Genomic DNA, 14,244 nt, shown 5'->3' on the forward strand with positions numbered 1-14,244 from the left:
ACATACATCCTCATACTAACTAACTCTGGGCGAGGCAACCCAGATGGAGGAAAAGGATTTCATGAGTTTCCCATTCCCACTCTCAGGAGTCCCATACTAACACCAAGCTACACACTCATAGGCAGAGGATCTAACTCAGACGTATACAGGGTTGTTTCAGTCTTAAAACATATATTAAAGGTCCATCTGTCAATGGCAAATGTTTGCTGCTCTGACCTGGTGCTGATTGACTAAAGTAGTCAAGTTATACACAAAATATAATGGGGATCTGGAGAAGAACCATTCAATCTAAATAAAATATAAACTTTTGCAAAGACTGCAAGATTTACATAGGACTACTGCAGGTCTTGCCAAAGTAGAAGGTTTCCAAGAAAACACTTGTTTCACAGCATATTTGTGTCTGTGATGATTCCTTCCTGGTGCCTCCTCACCTGGTAAAATAAAAGTCAACTATTTTAAACAATGAATCATATTCAACAAAATTAGTAAAATTTCTTCTTCCCCAGTTCTGATTATATTTTCTACCTTTCTACTTCTCATTAACGATTCTCACTGCCTTAGAGTAGCTTAGAGTGCATCAAGTGTGGCTAAAGAGTGTCCAGTCTTCAACTCTATGACTCTATGACATCTTCCCCCAAAACCCACAAAATGTTTTGGGATTATAATTAGGTGTCACTTTCTCTCTGCTGTGTAAAACTATAAAGTTTCTTACATTTCTAATCTACTTGTTATGTAATCAGTTTACAATATGAATCAATTTATCATGTTTCATATTCATTTTAACTTTTTCAAATCTGTCTCTTTTGTATGTGTGAATGTTTGCGTGAGTGTTAGTAAGCATATGTGTGTGATGTGAGTGTGTGTGTATTTGTGTGTGTGAAAGTGTGTGTATGAGTATGTGTGTTTGTATGTATGTGAATTTTTTCTGAGTGTGTGTGTATAAATGTGATATGTGTGAGAATATGGGAGTGTGTGTGTGTATGTGTATGTGTGTGTATGAGTACATATGTATGTGTGTATGTGAGTGTGTTTTCATGTGTGTCTTTGGACTCACACACCATAGCACACCTGTTGACACCCAAAACAACATTGTGTCAGACCTCATCTTCCACCATGTGACCCAGTCTCTCCTGCTTTTGTTTGTTCCATATGTTTGGTCAGTTGGCTGGTGATTTTGGGAGTTTATCCTGTCTTCCCCTGCTATCTCACTAGAGAAATGCTGGAATTACAAAGCAAGTTATTGTGTCATGCTAGCTTTATGTGGTTCCTGATGTTCAAATTAAAGTCTTGATATTTACAAATCAAGGGCTTTTACCCAATAGACTATCTCCTGTCCCTTACAAATTTTCAATTTATGAGATTTTTAGAAAATGGATTTCATCTGTCAACTTAAATTATGTTAAAAGGGTAGATTTTATGTTAATTGCTTATACCATAAACAAACAAATTCAGTATTCAAAAAGTAAAGAATCATATGTGGTTAATTGCTAACAGTTTAGACAATTTAGATTTAGACAAATTACTTTAGACTCTTTGTCTTGTCATTTAGCTTTATTCTGTATATAATGAGTTATAAAACTGGTGGTTGGGGAGGAAGAACACACTTATATAAGAAGGGAAGGGGAATGGGATAGGGGGCTTATGGCCAGGAAACCAGGAAAGGGAATAACACTTGAAATGCAAATAAAAACATCCAATAAAAATATTTATTTTCAATGTTAACTTAAGGATTAGCTATTAGAATGTTAAATGGTCCCACTGCACTTAAAATACAATGAATACTCATTCAAGTGCTGCTGGTGTTTCTGACTCTGCTGATCATGAAATCTTTATTCAGTTTTAGAAGGCCTTTCCTATAGTTTTAGGCAATGAAGAATAGCAAGCTCTGTGATGTCATTAACCCACACTTTACAAAATTACTCCCTGCTCCAATTGGTTCAGCTAATGGTTCAACCCAATCCTTTAAGGAAAATATGCCATATTTCAAATATATATTTTACATTTGAAAAGAATGCTTTGATAAGAAAAGAAGGAAGCTAAGTATTGGGAAATTGATTTGAGTGACATTTGCATACTAAAAACAATTCAAAAACTAATTTCTGTGTTGACTGATTATTCATGACTCCATGGACAACATAGCTTTCTTAGTCTACTATATGCCTACAATAGGAAAGAATGTCCAGTTCTCATTCCCAAAGTATTAATTATAAAAATAACTCATATTTCTTACAAAATGACTCATGTCACCTAGAAATGCAAGTTTCTTCACAGAAAGAAGCATGTCCATCACTGCCATCCTCAAAGAGTCTTGAAGACTCAAATTAGTCCACAATTTATATCAAATAGCCTTCTGTGTGTACATGTGTGTATATACAAAGTATACATTATTACGTTACACATGTATGTACACCTCTATATTTTTTCATTTCATTTCTGTCATATTTTAATAGAATGAAACGGAAAATGCTTATTACAGTCATAATAAAAATGCCAAAAAGTAAATTCATTTGATAGAAATATAAAGAGATTTTGTCCTAAAAATATTAGTAAGTGTTGATCCTTGAATCCATTCCTCCTTTCTACTTGTTCATTTACACACAGAAACACAAGAAAATTCCCAGTTTTAGATTGTTTTTTAAATAGGTCTTTTTGCTGATAATCTCGAAATTAATAAGATAGTTAAGCACAAATGCAGCCCCCCTCTCTCCCTTCACTCCTTCCCTCCCTTTCCCTTTCTTCCCCACAACAATAATTTCTATTTAGTTGTACATTAGTGTCCTGTTCACAGTATGTACTTAATGTGAATTTGTTTAATGGTTTAATGAATTGACCCAAACTTCTGATCACAGCTGATAAGACCAATATACATAGATTTAACCCTTCAATGTTAAAAATCAAGCTTTAACTTGACAACTTTCACTGTAACCATCATTTGAGTTCATTGCTGGGTAGCCACTCGGTACTGATCATAATGAAAACAAAAGAGTAGAAAATGAAAGAATAATTCTGTGAACTATTCCTGATTCTTCACTTTGCTTTATGTTAACTGTTCTTGTTATTAAAAATACACTTAACAAAAACACATTGTCTGTCTTTGAAAACAAGACATATTCTCTAGCATCTCATTTCTCCTTTCTGTGGCAATTCACTGTTCCTCTGTGGAATCTGTTTTCTCTCACCTCTAAAGTCTAGGCCAGCTTGAAAGTTCATTCCTGGACCAGTTTCAGTCACCTGCTAAGCAAAGTAAGAGACATCCTAATTGAACTCAAAGAGAAATTATACTTTGAACAAACTGAAGTGTTTAATGCAATTTTCAACTGGTAAAGCAGACTGTTAACCAGATCATCAACCACCATTTCCTACCATTTAGAGCTTCATAGCTGGGCCACATTCCCCCTATCTGTATAGGAATAGATTTCAACCCATGATATGTAAGCAGAATTGTTGTGTTTGGTTATAGGATGAATGGCTTCAGACAACTTGTCTTAGGTGGTAGTTCATGCTTGTTTTCCTTTGGGATTACTGAGATGCAGGAACTGGAGCAGAAACAGACCAAAGTTGATATAGTCACATGTTATGAAGGTGGGTATCTTCCATGCTGGTTGAAGATCCTCTTGTAGTCAGGGTATCTTGTTTTGAACCTTTAATTGGAGAGAAATAAGGGGCTACTTTATTAAGCAATTGAAACTTTGGAGTGTGTCTTTCACTAGAATTGTGTTAAAATGTCTATGGACCATGACAACAGACTATTCTTTCTTTAGTGTGAATGTTGGCAAGGCAAAGGTAATCATGAAGGAGAAAAATCTGCTACAAAAAGCCAGGTGCCTTGTTGCTTCTTAGTCTAAAGAATACAGATGTTCTGGCATAAATAGGAGAATCAGGAGACTCAGCCAATTAACACTCACAAAGAGAAAACAGGAAGCAAGAGTGTGCACCTGACACTGAAAAGCTGGAGAAACACTCACTGCAGCTGTCACTGAACTGAAGGCAAAGCAATGTGATTCTGTGCAAGCGATATATAATTCTGTAGAACAGCAATTAGAATCATGAGTCCTTGAATAAGTGAATGAGGCTTGATGGTGTTTACTAGAGCTTAAATTGCTGGGGTAGTGATAGAAAAAGAAGCCCTGCAAAGCACTTTAGAATCATCACTCTGCAAACATTAATAGCAGACTAAGCCCAGGGAACTGGGTAAAATATAGGAGAAGTAAGAATGAAAATGCTAACAACCTGCATTTGTGGGGGTTCTCCTTTTAGGTTGCCCCATTACCTGTTTCCAAAGTAACCACAGCTTTACAGATAGAACCCATTTATTGTCAAAATGCTTAATGAATTTGGTATGTATATAGAGAGTGCACATTTCACTAGAGTATTTTATACTAAGTCAATTGTTCAAGAAGTACATCCTAACAACACTAATATGCAGAAGTAATTTACTGAGCATTTGTTACTACAAGAGAAAAACAGTTATAAGATACATCACAGAACTCCATTCTGTTGCCCATTAGTACCCAAAGCTCTCCCAAAAAAAGATCTGATGCACTCCAAGGTCATCGTATAGAATTTATCAAGTGCTTTTTTTTTTTAAATTTTCTCCTCCGTTTACATTGTAAACAAGGAAATGTGATTATAGCAGGAGCCATTCCTTGTACAGCTTCAGTTATTTCATCTCCATCAGCCAATCTCTACATTTAATTTTGCTCTCTGAAAATTATTTTAAATAGCTAACATGATATATTTACTCCTTTTACTACTATTGTGCAGCCCAATCTCAGCAGCATGTTTATTGACCATGCCAAACTCATTTGATAGCATATTTCGTTAAAATTCAGTAGTTGCTTTGTGTTATTACAGTGACAGGCTTAGTCTTTTGGTCAACAAATTTGAACTTAGAAAACTTGATGTGAATATTTTTAGCTTGCCCTACAGTGTACATGGGCAATTCTAAAGATTCTACTAAATATAATTAACTTAAATCTCATCAATTGTGAATAGATTTAGTCAGATATGTAAATCTGCCTATATGATAGAGATGGCAAGTGGAAATAGTACACCTCAGGTTAGCAAAAATGATCAATTCCACAGGAATACAAGTCAGAGTCTTTACGTAATCAGGTGTCAAGCTGTGTAATTAAGTGGCTGGTTTTAGCTGTCATTGATATATGAGGAGTGGACTCAAAATTATGCAGCTGGAAGTGTGAAGGGATATTCTTAATGAGAACATCCAGACTGACAAATTAAAGGCAGTTTGATGGAAGCTGGCTATTGTCTGTGAAATATTTTCTGTGATAATGTCATAAATCCTCATACACATTCTTTAAAGCAGGGGGCAGCCTGGAACGATGGAAATGGACAATGTAGGAAAGAAGGAGGGATTTCAAGGATCATGGTGGAACTCTTCTGCTGTGATTTGAAGGAACTTAGTGTCTAACTTAAATCACAACGCTCTGCATTCAGTTCTCTTTGATGGTCATTTCCTACTAAGTGTCTTCCCAGGCAAGGAAGGAAGCAGCTATTACTCTCTATGCTGGCACCAACAGATAAAGCAGCTGAATTTCGATGAATAATCTAGTGAGTAACATCATGTTGTCTCAGATATGGGACATAAAATAAATAATAAAAATAAGATAGAAAATATGCACTCATGGTAGGGGATTCAGAAGAAAGCACATCACACTATTAAAAGGAAACGTCTTGCTTGAGAATCTCTAGAATGCCAGAGCTTTGACCACACTCAATAAACCTGGGTGTGGTGGCACAAGCCTATAATCATGGTACTTGAGAGGCAAGAAGATCAAAGGTCACCTTTAACTATGTCATGAGCTTGAAACTAGCCTTGTTTTTATGAGGCTGTATCTCAAGAAAAGTATAAAACAAGACTGCAGTCATTGATACCATGAAGAAGACATACTATTTTAATGGTAGCAACATGAGTCTAATAAAAATGACTGATTATAATTTTTCTAGGAACTTCTACATTGCTGTGATGAACTCACTTGTCCATTTGACTATATTGGCACTATCTTTCTACCCAAAATTAAACTTCAGGCTGATTAGATGACAAGAAGAGGACCCTTCTTAGTTCTTGTGTTCTTAACTAAAGACAGGTATCTTGAGTTAGCCACTAAAAGAAAACATATAAATTTATAGGACTTAAAGTATAAAGAGCTAAATTGGCTCTTGTATCTCATAAAATTTTGATTGCTTTTTCATTTCTATATGTTATGTTGTTTTTATATGCTTTTAGATGTCAAGAAAGCAAATACTGTGCTTTGATGGCTATCTAAAACGGCAACCAGTTATATCTTAAATTGCTAACTGGTCAAAGTGAATTTGTGGCATTATTTAAAAAATATGCCATGGATAAATTGGTATTTATCCTACAAATGCAAGTTGCAGATATTTTGATAGAAAGTTTTAATGTTAAAATTAAAACTGTCAAGTGAGTCAGTGGTATGATCAAAAAACTAAGCTGCGTGAAGATAATCAGCAGAGTTCATTAGCTGAAATAAAACATGTTAGTTAAGAAGTTATAGTCCGAATCAGTGGTTCTGGTAGTAAGGGTTTGGGGACTATGTGTAAATTTCACAGGAAAATGAAAATATACAACTCTGAGAGCCAAATGTCACATTACAGTCTGTGAATGGATTTAAAATTATTGGCACACACTTTCTCAACAGTTCCTGTTCAGGGTCTCAAGCAGGATATCTCATACACAGGGATTTTGTCTAGATCTGATACTCATGGAACTACCTTGAAATGGTTATTAGACACCTGGGAGGCATATTAAATCTGATTAATATGAAGAAAATGTCAACATTCACTGTAAAAATATACTGTAGAATGGGAGCAAGAAAGAAAAGATTTTTTCAAGCAGAAGGCAGAGTAATGTGCTTGAGGAATTTAGTGAGAGTTTGTTTGTTGTGGGTGAGTGGTGTGATAATACAAATTCTATGTTTGGAGAATCACAGAACATAGGAATTTATTGAAACTACAAAAAAAGAATAGGAATGGTAAAAAGAGAAACCAAATGCAAAGTGCAAAATTAAATCCGTAGAGGAGCTGTGAGTTCAGCCATTAAATAAACAGTAAGAAATAAAGAATAGGAACAAAAACACAGAATGCAAGGGGTGGAGGGATGGCTCAGTGGATATGAGCATGACTGCTCTTCCAATAGATCCATGTTTGGTTTCCAGAACCTACATTGGCCAGCACTCAAGCTCCTGCAATTCCAGATCCAGGGAAGCTGAGTTATTCTTGTATACTAGGACACTTGAATACCTGTGGCTGACATTCACATAGACAAATACTCAGGTTAATAAAAATAAAATGAAATCTAAAAACTAGCAAACTCAGAAAGCAGAAAATTAAAAGTTTGCCACATGACAAATGGTGCCAGAGATGCCAAATTTTGGGTTATCTTAAAAAAGAAGAATTTTAATAAAGTAAATGAGAGAGCCTTACTTATCAGGAGTGTTCCCATCAAGATACTTATGGGTAAAACTATAAACAAATAAGTACAGATACTCTTTCAGCTTATTGACATAATGATGTTTTTAGTTAAAATATTTGTACAGATATAAACATACCAGTGAGAAACAGGAAACATTCTTCAAAAGAAGTGAAAAAAATTGAAATGGAGCAGAAAAAGTTGATGAAGCCAGATGTTCCAGAAGTGAGGAAAAAGGAGGGGCTTGCAGTCAATGGGACTTGGTTAAGTTAGAAGAGAATTGGTACCCTCCATGACTAGTATAAAAGAAATTAGAACTATACACTTAAAAACTTTATAACCAAATGTATAAGGAAAATCACATGCGTCAGATACCATTCAGACTTAAAAATAAAATATAAGATGACAGCTGCCAAAGCTGACGGCTTCACAGAAATGGAAGAAGACAGACTCTGAGCTCCCCTGGCACAGTATTCTGATTACCACAAAGAAAAGTGGGCACGATTCTGTTAAACAATTTTTCATTTGCTTCCAGGTCCTTGGCGCACAGAGACTTGGACAATAGGGATACATTCTGAATTCCATTTTGTTTTCCTTTTGCCTGAGAAGACACCATCTCTTTTTTCTCAGCAAGTGTCCATCTTTGTTGGTCTCCAGCTACATCTCCACTTCCATGACCCCTGTGCAAGAAAGGATTCATGGCTTATGTGTGCTATCTTTTAGGAAAAAAGTCTGCATAACAAAACTATATGCTTCATCTTATTGCCTCTTTAGATAATAATATCAGCAGTAACAATTGATAAAATGTCCAGAGAGTTTACTGTGTCCCAAGCATGTTTCAAAGTACGTGATTTCTAGTCAACATGCATACCTCAACATTCTGTGAGCTTTTGCTAACTGCTGTCAGTTACACGTTGACAGATCGAAGCACAGATTGTAGAAGATACCATAGAAATTAGTGGTGAAGGCAAGGTGTACACTTGCAGAGGAGGAGTTTTGAGTTCACAATTTTAGACATTCTCTTATCCCGTTATCCTCAATTTCTTGAAGAAAAGCATCTATTTTCACTGCTAAAATTAATTTTCTACAAAATACCTTAGTCACTATCTTTCAATGGATGTTCCTTGGAGGTGACTCCAAATGAAACATCTACAATGCTTATTAAAAGTGCAGAACTAAGAGCTGGGTAGATGGTGCAGTGATTAAAAATACTCTCTTTGCTCAGGTGGACCAGAATTCAGTTCCCAGCAACCACATCAAGCAGCTCATATCCACAGAGTGTGTGCCTCTGTGGGTATGTGCGTACATGGTGCATAAATATATACATACAGAGAGAAGGCAGGGTGAAATGAGGGAGAGAGAGTAGAAAAAAGAGAAACAGGAGAGAGGAGAGAGAGAGAGAGAGAGAGAGAGAGAGAGAGAGAGAGAGAGAGAGACACTCTGAACTTTTCTTATACAGATACAGACTGATGGATCTGCATGTTTCCAATGAACTGAGAATACTATTCAAGAAAAAAAAACCGTGCAAGTTTCTCCATTCAAGTCAAGCATTATTATTGCCTATGAAATAAAAGAGCAAATAATTAGACTGAATGATTACACTCCAAAGCAGCCATTGGTGTTCAGGTTATGTATTGAGAGTGCATGCATGTAGAAAACTTATTAACATTGTGATTATATTGTCATTTTCCACTCTAATCTTATAAAGAAGATTTAGTATCTTTATGCTATAAGATGTTGCAGAATCCTTATGAGTACATAGGTAATGCTAATCTCCCAAGCTGAATCAGGTGTTGATGTAGCCTAAGTGTCAGATTCTTGAATATATATAAAATATGCCTTATTATTACTCTACAAAAACATTTTAGCTTTTAGTTTTAGCCACTCAGAATCCTTACAATCCTTTGATTCCATTACAGCTTCAACTTCTATTTTTATCACACAATTATTTGAATTCTTATTCTTGTATCTTGGTCAAAGTAGAATGTGTGAGTTTAAAATCCCCAGTTCTGTTACAAATACCTTAGATGATTAAATAAAAAGTGGGTATTTTGGTTTCTGCATTCATCTATTAACCAGATTAATTAATCTGCTTTCATTAATTAATAAATGACTTGTGACTTTGGGCATCTGAAATCAGTCACTCAATGGCAGGATTTGCACGGCAGAGAAAAATTTTCTGCTTGTGGCCAAAGATCAGAGGGATTTGAAGCTAAGAAATAATAGGTTTATGCTTTATCAAAACGATCTTCCTTGCTGTTGGTCTTGTCTTAGATGCCTATGCTGACATTTGAATAATCCCAAATTGATATCTCCATCCTAAACTTATCCTATTCCATTAGCCTGATGAGCTATATTGCCCTTCCTAATTCTCCATACTAACTATTCTTCCTTAGCTCCCTCTGCTGGGTTCCACTTTAATAATAAGTAGCAGTTAACGTCCCTCTCTTCTACCCAGCATCATACTCACTGTTCCTGGGAAGAGCTTTCCTGCCAAGTTCTCTTCTCCTCAGACCTTTATGATTGCTAACATTGATTGGGTAGGTACTCTGGTATTAGTTGGTTTAGCCCATTAATGAGTTTATGGTTATGTTTGATAAACAACAAAGATGGTAAATCATAGTGAAGAATGCAAAGTCTGATGACAATGTTTGAGTTTATATATATAGGTTTAGTTCTGTATCTGCTGTGCACACACAAGGCATTCATTGGTCCCTTGTTATGTCATTTTCTACTTTTGTACAGTGAGAAATGTGGGAATTTTTTTCAAAGTAGTCATAGGATTACCAACAAGTTTATATAACACACTATCCACACTTAGAATAGGTTATCTGTTTCTTCAAATATGCTTGCTATCTGCAGGATGAGGCACTAGGTTATGACAATGAAGGGAATGACATTACTGCTGATAACTTGGGGGAATCAAGAACATGGAGATACATAAATAACATAAAATACCAATCAGTGGAAGAAACGTGTAAGCTAAAGTTAAAATGCAGACAAACAGTGACTGGGATGCAGAGGTGCTGAGGCAGAAAGCTGGAGGATAATTCAGTCATTCAGAAGAGGAAGAAACTACGAACAGTGGGGAGCAGCAAGGAGGCTATCCTGCACGATTCAGGATGTTTTATCTTTCTTTCTTCTGTGGTTTCTTTTTCCCAAAACAGAAACCACTCCCCATGCAAGGGGAAATGCATACATGAATATCCTATTAAAGATGCAACTTCAATGCTTGTAAGTAACATGCTAACAACAATAAGCACATACGAGAGAACAGAATTTAATTTTTGTTGAAAACATTATTTTTATAGACTGATCAAATAGTTATCAAAAAGAGCCCCACAGCTATTTAATAAGCATGCTGATGCAGTAAAGTCCTTGAGTGAGAAGAGAATGCTTGCTCACATTTTCCATGGAAAGTGATTCAATTTTTAATGCCGCTTTTTGTACTGCAGAGATTCTGCTTGCTGCATCACACAAGCACAGGATCACTGCAATTACCATCGCAAGGACTCACTCCAGTCTCTAATACTGGACTCTGTTGAGAGAATAGAATTTTGTGTGTCTACAGATAATTTTCCAGGATGGGAAATATACTAAGAACTTTCAAAGAAAACTATCTATAAAGACTACATTTTAAAATGAGCCAGATAAGAAATATTGTAATTATCTTCCTTGTTTCTAAAGATATGAGCAGACTTTTCCTCACCTGAAGCATTGAATGGATGAGGTAGCAAACTTACGTCAATGCAGACTGGTGGAGAGCGGCAGGATTCAAGTTCTCTTTCTCAGAGGTTGCATGGGTTTGTTTGGAGTCCCATCTAAAAAAGAAAAAAAATGTCCTTTGATTATAGTGAAAATTTGCAGGAAGGCAGGGAAGAAAGAAACATTGTAATTCAATCACAATCTCAAAAATAAGCAGACCACCACCATCACCACCACTGTCAACATCACCACTACCATCACCACCACCACTAATAACAACCAGGATACTAATGTGTGACTTCTGGATCCTAAACACTTAGTTCTGGGATCATCCTTCACTCACATCATTTTCCAGTGACAGAAATCATGTTTCTGATTATCTAGGAGGCAAAAATCGGACTCCTATTCAGTAACACCCTGTAGAAAACCAGAACAAAATGGTCAGAGGGGCATTCATTAAAACTGATCCCTTGAGAGTGCCTTATTCAGAGCTAAGAAAGGATCTTTTCTTTATATTATAAAAATTGAAAATCAGTGAGAACAAGGAAATGCTTTCAGGACAAGGAACAAATATGAAGTAAATTTGTGGTTGTAGCTGATTCATTAAAATTTTTTTTTCTGGAATTCTTAAGTTCCTTGTAAAGACCTTGATTCTGGATTTCCTCTGTGCCATGTTTTTTCCTCTGTTTAAGTGACAAACCTTCTGTCTGTTGCATGTTGATTTAAAGATGCAACTTACCAAATAAAATCACATTGCAATGCTTATTGAAATCAAAGTGTGTCTGCTTATCACCCAAGTAAAATAAAGAATAGAACTACAGACTTGAAAAAAAGGATTTTACACAATGCCAACAGAACTTCAATTGCAAAACCTTTACATAAAACAAGCCACTTAGAAAACAATTACATAATCTGCAACTTATCCACAGTGCTCCAAATGCAGATGCCTGCATTTTTATTTCAATAAACATTGCATTGTGGTTTTATTTGGTAAATGGCATCAGAAAGCAATACCTAGGAAGACTTGTGAGAAGGAACTAAACCTGCTCAGACCTGTCTGCTCTCAGGCATTCTTTCCCATTGGTTAGAAAACAGCCCACTGTGACAAGTAACATTTTCTGTAGAAATGTGTATAGCATTTTGTGCAATTCAGTTTTGCTGGAATGTGAAAGCAATAAATTTAAAGCAGCTGCCACGGGTCCTGTGATTATGTAAAATTGTACTTTTAAAACTGTTCTTTTGCAGGATTGCCGCACTATCCTCACAATGCCTTCTAAGCACTAGTTTGAGTTATAGTACAAGGAGTCACACTAATGAGAAGTTTAAAAAGTTAACAACGCATGGGATACACTCACGTGAACATACACATTCATGTATTTGTACATAGTGTGCATGTTTACAGTAGGAGGGGATCTTATCCTTTAAAAATTTAAGAACGTAGGAGCTAGGGAGAGAGCTCAGTGACTACAGCACCTGTTATGGGGTCTGCCAGCAATTCCAGCATTCTGTCAGATGGAGACAAGAGGACCCCAGAGCAGGCTGGGAGCCGCTCTAGCTTTATCCACACATTCTGGGTTTTAGGGGTGAGACATTACCTCAATGTGATGGGATTAAGGAAAATTCCCTACACTGATATTATTTCTCAGTCACCCGAACACATCTGCATCCACATATGTGCAAACATGCATATACACACAAATACACCATATATACATATGTTTGAAAATTAAAAAATAGTAAAATATTTTATTTAAAAAGTTTCACAATTTCTGTTAAACTTCCCTTCAAATCGACATTATCAAATCATTTTATGAGATTGTGATTTGAGATAAAGACACATTTAGTAACATGAAGAACTGTCGACAGTGTATAGGAGAAAGCCATGATTATGTTGCTGTGAGGATAATGTCTTGTATGATTTCCTCTTTCATAAATACTTGAATTTATTTTAGATCAAAATTTTTTCTATGCTAAGGCCTTTTTTGATTATCTAGTCTCTTTTTCTTAAAGACCAAAAGGTAAGGTGGCTTATATATACATGATGACTAATTATCATGAGATGCCAGTGTTTTGGGTCTACATGTAGTATTTCCTGTAAAAGTAGCAAAGCCACTTTTAGGTCACGTTGCTAGTTCTGAATTTTACTTTTAATTATCTGTATATATGCAAGTGGGCATGCATGAATGTGAGCAGATGCCTGCCCAGCTCAGAAAATGGCTGTGGACTTCCTGGAGCTGGAGGTAAAGATGTTTGTAAATGGATTTGTGGGTGCTGAGAACCACAAAATGCCCTCTAGGAGAACAGAGAGTGCTCTTGAGTACTGTGCCAGCTTCTACACCTCAAACTTTAACTTCGTTCAAACACTCTACTATGCCACCATGATCTACCTGGGTATATGGCATAAGTAATTAATTTTAAAATCAGGTACTTTTTAATAAATAATGCTAACAAAGGCCTAATAATAACTGTAAAATTTCTCCACTCTCTTTCTTTTATGTAATCAAATTCTATCAGAAAACAAACTAAGAAAAATAAAAAATTGAAAGGTAAAAAATAATCTCTATATCTCTATTGAATGTTTTTCCTGAGTGACCGCAAAGAATCTTTTATAGGGGGCATACCCGTATAAGGGAGGGGAAGGGGAGGGAACGAGGGCTTATGGACAGGAAAACTGGAAGGGGAATAATGTTAGAAATGTAAGTAAAGAAGTATATCTATTAAAAAATAGTAAAGTAAAAAAAGATAAACAAAGTAGAAAAAAACAAAAACAAAAACAAAAAACAAAAAAATGAGAGTCTAGTCGAGTCCTGAAGTGAGCCTTGGGAATTCACATATATTACGAGATTCTAGTAATAGCCTGATATTGAGAAGTCGAGCTTGGGATAATTGTGGGCTAAAATTACAGATATGAATGCTTTGTGAAAATAAGTACTGATATTTATGAAACTACTGTTATGCTGGACATCCATTATTATGATGCATGAAACCTGAAAAGAGAAAATGTCATTGTTCTTTTTTACCCACAGTGAAAATTAAGGCTCACAAGTGAGATAGAGTACACCAAGAAAGCAAAACTTACAAACGCACAG

At 35.8% G+C, this 14,244-nt stretch overlaps 1 long non-coding RNA gene across 4 annotated transcripts in view; it reads right to left on the reverse strand.

Annotated features, from left to right (window-relative positions):
* Window positions 1-3,282: 3,282 nt before the first annotated feature.
* Window positions 3,283-14,244, reverse strand: part of LOC120094075 (uncharacterized) — a 35,337-nt gene continuing 24,375 nt past the window's right edge. For 2 of the 4 annotated variants that reach the window (XR_005487943.2, XR_005487945.2), the window contains 3 exons: window positions 11,160-11,271; window positions 7,934-8,130; window positions 3,283-3,641 (listed from right to left, as the gene is read on the reverse strand). This is a non-coding gene — a long non-coding RNA (uncharacterized LOC120094075). The remainder of the gene's footprint in view (window positions 3,642-7,933; window positions 8,131-11,159; window positions 11,272-14,244) is intronic. The other 2 variants (XR_005487942.2, XR_005487944.2) reach the window with 1 other exon arrangement.

Source organism: Rattus norvegicus, chromosome 8 (genome assembly GCF_036323735.1).
Source record: "Rattus norvegicus strain BN/NHsdMcwi chromosome 8, GRCr8, whole genome shotgun sequence".
In the NCBI taxonomy this organism is placed as follows: Eukaryota; Metazoa; Chordata; class Mammalia; order Rodentia; family Muridae; genus Rattus; species Rattus norvegicus.